The 7,523-nt window shown below is 53.5% G+C and overlaps 1 pseudogene; it reads right to left on the bottom strand.

Moving 5' to 3' along the window:
- Positions 1–493: 493 nt before the first annotated feature.
- Positions 494–7,523, bottom strand: part of LOC112547973 — a 9,178-nt pseudogene continuing 2,148 nt past the window's right edge.

Raw genomic sequence — 7,523 nt, 5'->3', positions numbered from 1 at the left:
CCATCAGCCTTTCTTCATATGGCTTGCCTTTTAAGACTTTGATCATGAGCCCTACCACCTCTGGGCCTGCTGCGCCAGCCCGTACTGGTGGCGAATGGGATGACAACCAGTAGTTCAACCCATTCTGGATTCCCTGGCCAATTTTGAAGACCTGCTGCTCCAGCTCTGGCCTCACCTGGAGTGCCAGGACATGGAGAAGTGCCCAGCCATGCCCGCTGACACCTACCTGCCCTGTCACCCACCCCCCAGCACCACTCCAGGACATGCATGTGTTTCTAATGAAAACCTTTATTCCCCTCACAAGCCCCACGCCCACCCCACAACCACTCCCTCAAACAACAGAGCCCCCTTCCTACTTCTTTCTCAACACACAGAGCCCCTCCACCACCCTCACCACCCGCCGGCAATGAAAAACCCTGGGTGGGGACACCCAGGGTGCAGAGCTCAGTGGCAGGTGGCCAGGACCCTGGCCATGGACAGTTCCCCCATGCATCTAGGGGCCATGGTGAATGGCAAGGGCTCCTGTGGGTGGGAAATGGTGGAGGCTCTCTTGTTGCAGGGCAGCAGGCAGGACCCAGGGGCCCTGGCTGGCCAGTTGCTGCTGGAGCAGCTCCACATAGCACTGCTCCAGGGCCTCCAGCCAGGCCCAGTGCACCTGCTGCACCTGGTCCTGTGCCTGACCAGGGCAGTCTCCTAGGGAATGTCCTCATCCTTCCTGGCCAACTCCAATTCCTCCTGTCCTTGCTTCTGTGCCTGCTCGCATGCTGCCCAGTTCTCAACTGCCATCACCAGCCACTGGAAAAAGATGGTCCAGTCCCTGGTGTGTTGCTGGTGCAACTACCGTGTCTGGGCAGCTCCACTTGTGGGTGGTGGTGACCCAACTGTGGTACTCCTGCAGGTCCCTGCAGCATCACCCCTGCATCCAGATTTTGGCCCTGCAGAGGCAAGAGACAGAAACCTTTTGTGTAAGCTTGAAACATTGCAGAGATAAGATGCTTTGAACCAGGGGCCCTATGCTGCCAGGCCTCAGATTGGAGGTCAGCCTTGTGCAGGTGCCAAGGCCATGGTAAGCTGCCCAGGAAGAGATGGGCCCAGGCAGCTGCCAGCTGAGTCCCCTGCTGTTCCTGCTTGTTCTCCTGGGGCCATTGGCCCACTGGGTGCTGGCCGCAGGCAGCCAGCCTACCCTGCCCCCTTCCCAGGGCAGGAGAGGCCAGGCTGCTGGCAGCACCTGCTTCCACAGCTCCAAACCCAACCCTCCCTTCAGGATAAACACTTTGCTGTGCTGCTGCCCATCCCACGGCACCTGAGTTTGGGGTGTGCGGAGCTCCCAGGCAACTGGGGTGAGGGGGCTGCCTATGCCCCAGCCCTCCCAAAAGGGGAAATCTCTGGGGACACATCCCAGGGCTGGCCCTCCCCCACACTGCCACTACGCTCTGAGCATGCCCCTACTTCATTTGCCCCAGGCAGAGCATGATGAGCTGTTTGTGCAAGTGGAGGAGTGTCCGAGCCACTATGTCCTGCTGCTGCTGATTCTGCTAGTGCCCCAGGAAAACCTGTGCTCTTGGTTTGGGCCCCTGAGCTATTGTGGTGTGGGGAGCCAGCTTAGACTGTCCTGCAACTTTTGCCACTGCTTGGAGGGCTACCTGTTGCAGTGCTACATGTCCCTGACCCCCACTGCCAAGAATTTCATAGATTTCATAGACATTCAGGCTGGAAGGGACCTCGGAGGATCATTGAGTCCAGCCCCCTGCCCCAGGGGCAGGAAGTCAGCAGGGATCATAGGATCCCAGCAAGATAAACATCCAAATGTGTCTTCAAGGTGTTCAAAGTGGGTGCTTGAACCACCTCCAGTGGCAGTCTATTCCAAACCCTGGGGGCTTGGACAGTAAAGAAGTTCTTCCTTATGTCCAGCCTGAATCGGTCATGGTGGAGTTTGTGACCATTTGATCTTGTCATCCCTTGGGGCGCTCTGGTGAACAGATGTTCCCCCAGATCATGATGAGCACCCCAATAAATTTATAGGTGGCCACCAGATCACCCCTGATCCTGCACTTTTCCAGGCTGAAGAGTCCCATGGCTCTCAGCCTCTCATCATAAGGTCTATTTTCCTGACCCCTGATCATGTGCATGGCTCTCCTCTGCACTCTCTCAAGCTTCTCCACATCCTTTTAAATTGTGGATCCCAAAACTGGATGCAGTACTTCAGCTGTGCCTCACCAAGGCCGCCTACAATGGGAGAATGAGGTCCTGGGATTTGCTTGAGAAGCATCTATGGATGCAAGGCAGCATCTTGCTTGTTTTACTAGCTGCAGCATCACATTGAAGGCTCATGTTCATCTTGTGGTCAGTCATGACCCCCACGTCCCTTTCATCTGTAGTGCTAACCAGTGTAGCTCTGCTGAGCCTATAAGCATGCTGCAGGTTTTTCCTCCCGAGGTGAAGAACCTTGCATTTTTAAGTGTTGAACATTATCAGGTTCTCATCTGCCCATTTCGTGCCTCTCAAGATCTTCCTGGATCACCCTCCTGTCCTCAGGTGTTGATGCTTTACCTCAGAGTTTGGTGTCATCAGCGGACTTGGCCAGTTCACTTCTGACACCAATGTCCACATCATTGATGAAGATGTTAAACAGTATAGTCCCTCAGACAGAGCCTTGAGGGACCCCACTGGTGACCGCGCACCAAGACGATTGGCTCCCATCAACCACCACCCTCTGGTCCTACCTCAGAGCCAATTCCCCAGCCAGCAAATCATGGTGAGGTTGAGGCTGCAGTTAGCCAGTTTTGCCAATAGGTGATTGTCACAGGGAAAAACAAAAGGGAGGACCCCCAAAGGGCCAGGGGGGAAACCTGGGATCAGGAATCCTCAGAAGGGAAGGGAGGAAAAGACAAAAGTAAAGGGGAATACTCACCTGCAGTGGAACTCATGGCAATGCCGGAACACGAAGAGGAAACTGTGTGGATCGTCAGCCACGGTTTTATACAGCTGCGGCCAGCTGGTAACATCAGTGGTGATCGCCAGCTGGAGGAAATAAAATGGGCCACCAGTGAAGAGGCAGGGGGCAGATGGACACCAGCAGGAGCACCAGCCAGAGGGGGCCCCTCAAAGCTCCTGAGGGAGTGAAATGGGACAGAGGCCATTTTCCCCAGTGGGGAAGGATCCTGCAGCACACACTGCAAGCCAGAGACTGCTGGCTGTAGCAAAGAGAGCCGAGAGCCAGAGGCAGCTCCTCCCCGACCAGAAGCCTGGAGAAAAGGGCAGAGGGGCATGGAGAGACTCCAATGCCAGTGCCTATGCTGCAGAGGGGCAGGAGGTGCTGACACATTACCCAGCGCCAGATCAGGTGGGACCGTTGAGGACACCAGGGAATCTGAAGAGGCACACCAGGTGGGAGACAAGAGGCTAGGGCAGTACGAGAGGCTGCAAAGTGTGGACCTCGGTGGTGTGTCGCCGATCCTGTGGGTAACGGGAGGACAGGCATCCATTGAAGGACTGCAGGGGGCCTGGAGATATAGAAGGCTGGGCGACGAGGGAGAGGAATTGTGGTGAAAACCACAGGATATTACAGCCACATACAGGGCCTAGCATTGCCCCATGGGGTCAGGGGTGGGTTGGTAGTGACTCAGTCAAGGGGACCTGGCAAGGGGATGGTTGGGTCCCTCAGAATGTGTCAGCAGGGTTTTTTTTGTATTTTGTGTTTCCCACTTCTGGAGGGGTTGAGTGTCAGGGCTCGTGGAGCCTGATTGTTACATAGGGCTTAGGTTTGGTGTTAACTTTAAGGAAAGGCAGCGACCTCATGGCCTGGGAAGGATACCGCAGGCTGCTGATTCGCAGGGGGGCCGCACCCCGCCTGTGAAAGTTATCAGGGGCTCAACGCTCGGGAATCAGGCCACGAGGACAGCAGTGACCCGCCAAGGTTGGGTGTAAGGGCGAGGTAGAGGGGAGGTGGAGCCTCGCAGAAGACTGCCAGATAGACATTCCACCTTCGAGGGACTCCGAGTGGTTCGACCCTCCACTGAAATAAGATTCAAAGTCATGGCAGGTGATACTGGGGAAGACCACACTGGAAGCGAACATCTACTCAACAGACCACCAGGGACGGTAAGGCAGGCACCATTGAACATTCAGACCAAAGCTGCACGTGACCAGATGTTTGAGGCCAGGTGGGCACAGTGATCATGGGATACCAGATCGAAGACTTTTTTAAAGTCAAGACATACGACATCAATCTCTTCTCCCTTGTCCAGGTGATAGGTCACCTGGTCATAAAAGGAAATGAGATTGGTCAACAAGACCTACCCACAGCAAACCCATGCTGGGTATCCCTCAGGATATTGCCATCAGCTAGTAAGTTAAGGATGGTCTCTTTGATAATCTTTTCCAAGACCTTCTCCAGGATAGAGGTCAGGCTGATGAGCCTGTAGCTTGCCAGATCTATTTTCCTCCCTTTATTGAAGATAGGCATGACACTGGCCTTCTTCCAATCTTCAGGCACTTCACCAGAGCACCAGGAGTTCTCAAAGATCCATTCCAGGGGCTGCTTGCCAGCTCTTCGAGTACCCTTGGGTATAAACCATCAGGGCCAGCTGACTTGAAGGTATCCAGCCTGTCAAGGTGTTCCTTCATGATGGAGGGCAAGGAATCTCCCTCACCTGGGCCTCTCTGACCCATAGTGGGCAAGGCCATCCCATGGGACTGGTGAAAAACTGGCACAAAGTACCCATTTAGCAAGTTCACTTTTTCTTGGGCATCGGTTGTCAGTTGCCCCATCTGGTTTAGCAGGAGTCAAAAGTTGCCCTTGCTTTTCCTCTGGCTTCCCACGTACCTAAAAAGGGACTTTTTATTTTCCTTGATATTTGTAGCTAGCTGGAGTTCCATCGCAGCCTTGGCTTTCCTGGTTTGCTCTCTGCAGGTCTGGACCAGAGCAGAGTATTCCTCCTTGGTGGTGGTTCCAGTCCTCCATCCTTTGTAGGTCTTCCTTTTAAGATGCAGGAGGTCTGCCAGTTCCCTGGAGAGCCAAGGGGGCTGGTGTGTCCTTTTGCTGCCTTTTCTCCGAGACAGGATGGACTTTGCTTGCGCATCCAGGATTGCTCCCTTGAGGAGCAACCACTTGTCCTGAACTGCCCTCCCCTTTGGGTTGTGGCCCTTTAGGGCCTCTCTGACAAGCCTCCTTAGCTTGTCAAAGTCAGCTTTCCTGAAGTGGAGGACTTCTGTATTACTGACTGACTTGCCAGCTTTATGGCAGATGGTGAAGGTGATCAGCTCGTGGTCACAGTCACCCAGCTTCCCTTCGATCATTAGGTCACTGATTAGGTAATCCCCGGTTGCCAGTTTGAGGTCGAGCAGCGCTTTACCTCTCATCGGCCCGTAGACTTCCTGCGTCAGATAGAGGTCATCCATACATGACAGGAAGCTTTGTGACCACTCGGATTTGGCTGAGCACTCCTCCCATGAGATTTCTGGGTAGTTAAAGTCTCCCACGACAATCATACACTGGCAGTGCGTGGCCTCAGCCAATTCCCTGGCAAACTCCTGGTCAAGATCTTGACCCTGGGTAGGGGGTCTGTAGTAGACTCCCACCATAGGCACCCTGTGCCTTGTTCCCCAAGGATTTTAACCCAGAGGGTCTCAAGTCATCCACCATGGGTGCCAATGTTGGCTTGCAGGGACGTGTAGCTTTCTTTGATGTAGAGAGCTACACCTCTGCCCCTTTTGTCCACTCGATCCCTCCTGTACAGGGTATAGCCATCTATACCTGTGGCCCAGTCACGGGGGGAGTCCCATTAGGTCTCCATTATCTCTATGACATCATAGTTATTTGCGTTTAGCAGGAGGACAAGTTCCTGCTGGTGGCACTCTCAGGGATGCAGCCTGGGTCTCAGGGCAGCAAAATGCAGGTCAGCTCCCTCATGAAGGGCATGGTTTTCTTGGCATGACTGGACTGATGATTGAAGTCAATCATGGCCACCCACTGTGCCTGCTAGACCTTGACCTTCATGGAACACTGCCATGCCATCTGAGAGTGACCTCACACTTGCATCCTGGCTGAGATGGCTTCGTAAATATGGGCATTTGTGGCCCACTCTGCAGAAACTTCCTTTGGATGTTGGCCTTGCCCCAGAGTCCCACAAGTTTCTGTACCTCCTCCTGGGTCCAGTTGGGGCCACAGGCATTCAGTATGGGCATGGGCACATAGGCAGGGCCGGGGCTTGATGGGGATGATGTGGTGGACATGTTTCCCATGCCAGCTCTCTGGGGACCTGTTCAGCTGTCCCTGTGATGCTGGCCCTGGAGAGCTGCCAGCAGCACCCAGGACAGAGGCATGCCCAGGGATGGGGAGCCTTGTGACAGAAGTGTTTCACCACAGTGCCTGCAAAGAGACAGAGCTGGGGTTGAGCAGGAGCAGGTAGCAGGTGCTGGCCCTGCTGCCATAGAGAGTGGGGCTAGCAGCCCTGGCAGGAATCTCAGGGCTGGGCAAAGGATGCAGTAGGTTGTAGCTCTCTGTGGCACTCACCTCTGGCTAAGAAGTAGCTCCAGCTAGGGGAAAGGTCAGGCAGAGACTGCCTAAATCCTGTCCAGGGGGCCACAGGGCACTGGCTTCTCCAGGCTTCCTGTGCTGTGTGCCCCAAGGCACAAAATGGCTGGAGGCTTTTATAGCTTGGAGCTAGTGGTTGCCAGAGAGCAGCCCAGCCCTGGAGGAGGACAGGCAGACAGCCAGGAGCCCTGAGGCCAGGCTGTGGCCAGCCCCCTTGTGGCTGGGTGGACCCAGCACTGAAGTCTTTGCGTTAATGTTCATTAACACATGTACATTATGTACACATATACATAATGTCTACATGTACATTAATGTGCTTTGACTAATTGCACCTAAATTTGATACTTGCTTTATACAAGTATCAAATTAGGCATGTTTAGCCTAAAATTATCTTTTGAAGGTACATTAAGGGTGCACATGTGTAGACGTGTGTCCTTAATGCACCTTAAATTGGGCTAATACACTGTTAGCTTATGGGAGAATTACATTCTTGCCATATACATTCTAGAAATAACAACTGCATAGGTTTAAAGGCCAGAAGGATCTATACTGTGTTACATAGTGAATCCTTTCTCCAACTCAGTAAACTGTAATTAACAAAGTTATCTATATTATTTTTTAACCATGGCAGACTCAAGTCTCACTGGTGTCAGTAGTGGACTGGCCAAATTTGCTGATGACATCAAACATTGGTGTAGAGCCTCTACACACTCCAAACCATAGGCTGGTGATCCAGGCTGACCTGGGTTGGCTTAGTAAGTGGGCGGTTATAAACCTGATGTCATTCAATATGGAAAAATGCAAGGTACTCCACCTCAGGGAAAAAAAACCCGTAGCAGTCTTATAGGCTCAGCAGTGCTACACTAGTAGTATATAGGGTACACATCTTGTCAAACTGTAAAAACTGATAAGCCCCACCCCTGACGGGTGCCCCGCCCCTAGACACGCCCCCTCCTGGCCGCCACCTTGGGCACCCTCTTGCAAACGG

Source organism: Alligator sinensis, unplaced genomic scaffold, assembly GCF_000455745.1.
Source record: "Alligator sinensis unplaced genomic scaffold, ASM45574v1 scaffold431_1, whole genome shotgun sequence".
NCBI lineage: Eukaryota > Metazoa > Chordata > Crocodylia > Alligatoridae > Alligator > Alligator sinensis.
Note: the sequence above shows the minus strand (reverse complement) of the source record. Positions and strands in the feature narration are given on the sequence as shown.